Source organism: Pteropus vampyrus, unplaced genomic scaffold (genome assembly GCF_000151845.1).
Source record: "Pteropus vampyrus isolate Shadow unplaced genomic scaffold, Pvam_2.0 Scaffold352, whole genome shotgun sequence".
NCBI classification, from domain to species: Eukaryota; Metazoa; Chordata; class Mammalia; order Chiroptera; family Pteropodidae; genus Pteropus; species Pteropus vampyrus.
In genome coordinates this window covers 997181-998977 of record NW_011889133.1, presented here as the reverse complement: position 1 = coordinate 998977, position 1797 = coordinate 997181, and positions in this window count along the sequence as shown.

Genomic DNA, 1797 nt, shown 5'->3' with positions numbered 1-1797 from the left:
ATAACCTATATAACAAACAGAAAATACATTTTAACTTTTAAAAATCAGTTGGCACATACAAAATAGTTCTTTAAACTAACTACAAGTTTTTTTATATGTGTCTGAGGCAGTTATGATAATGGATGGTTGAACGTATTTTAAGTACTGGTTTCTGCCATTTATGCACAGGTACCATGTAAATTAGGGCAAATAATACATGATTTTCTGGGGTATGAGGATGTGATTCAGTAGCTTCTGAAACCAAAAAAGGGGTTCAACTAGAAATCTAAAGCTCCTTTGGGTTCTAAAATTGTATTTGAAATGAGATTTAGTCTGTATTTCATCTTTACTATATGATAGTATAATAATACTCAGCTAGGAATATATTGCCTTTGTTTATTATAAGAAATTATGAAAATTTCACATCCTAATAATGGACATTTGGGATATGCTGACCAGAACATAGATGAAGCCTTTTCAGTTCCTGTCTTGATTGAAATGGATAATAACATGTAGATATTTTGAAGACAGCATTTATATTTGCAGTTACTGATCCATTTCTTTTATAAAGGTTTAGAGGGGAAAATGTATACAAATATCTGATGGGTTATTTGTCATGGGGAAGATTATACAGTAACAAATGGTAATCATTGTTATGTTTATCAAAAAACGGCACTCTAAACAATAGATTAGACATATTTACTCTTTGACCAACCTGAAGACAGAGTGACACTGCAGATTAAAAATAGAGGATTCGAGATTGAAGTTAATGCCAGTGAAAAACTTTCCACCAACCATTAATTCAAATAAAGAGGTTAACATTTACAAGTTCCAAAAATCGATGATTACTGTCCTGAGGAGCTGGATGGAACACCAAAGACCACTCTGGAGTACCTGGGTGGTGAGTTCACATTCACAAAAGTCTAAGTCAGCTGAAGTCTTTCCATCATATCTCAAATTGTCTTTTTATCCAAAATGAGAGATACATCTTCAAGGGAATCCTTTGTCTTCCTTTTAACTGCTTCAAGATGAATGGCAAAGCCCAGGGTTTTCTGGTCTTGATCAGAAAGTCAGTGTGGAAGATTGAATTTCCTTGTTGGTTCTGACCTTCTGCAACAAAAATGGCATCCTGAGCATTTAGTAGAGGTGATAGGTTTCTATACTAATGAGCCTGACACGATGACACGTCCGGCACAAAATCAGAGACACATGCACCTGATAGTTGTAAATGATGTAAAGCCACGTCTCTGAAGAACTAAAACCTCAAGAGTTTATTCCTCAGGGAAAAAATTAAAGTGATTTCATTGGCATTTGTCCCAGGATTTTCCTCAACCAGAGGATTCCTGAAAAAATAATGCTTTCTTCCCTTTGAGAATTTCCTTGCAGCAACAGATCCACTTTGCCTCCACAGAGAGTGATGTGTTGAATACCGAGCAGCAGCCTGGGTGAAGCGAAGTGGTGTGCTCTCTGGATCCTGAGACATAGGTTCAAAGCCAGATCTCCAACTTGTTCATCTGGACAAGTGGGTTTTGTTTTGTTCTGTTTTGTTTGTCTTCTTTTTAGTTTCTTTTTGGTACCTCTCTGTGCCTCAATATCATCATCTGTAAAATGGGGATAATAACAGTACTTTGCTCACAGAGACATTGGAAGACTTGATGAATTATTATATTTATCATGCTTGTGAGGGCACATGACCCATGAAAAGTGCTCATTAATGTCTCATCATTTTTGTGAAATTACAATAAAGTTGCAGAAGCAGAACTAGGAATTAAAAGAGAAGTGACAGCTCAAAGTATCACTTGCTTGGTTCAAGGCAAA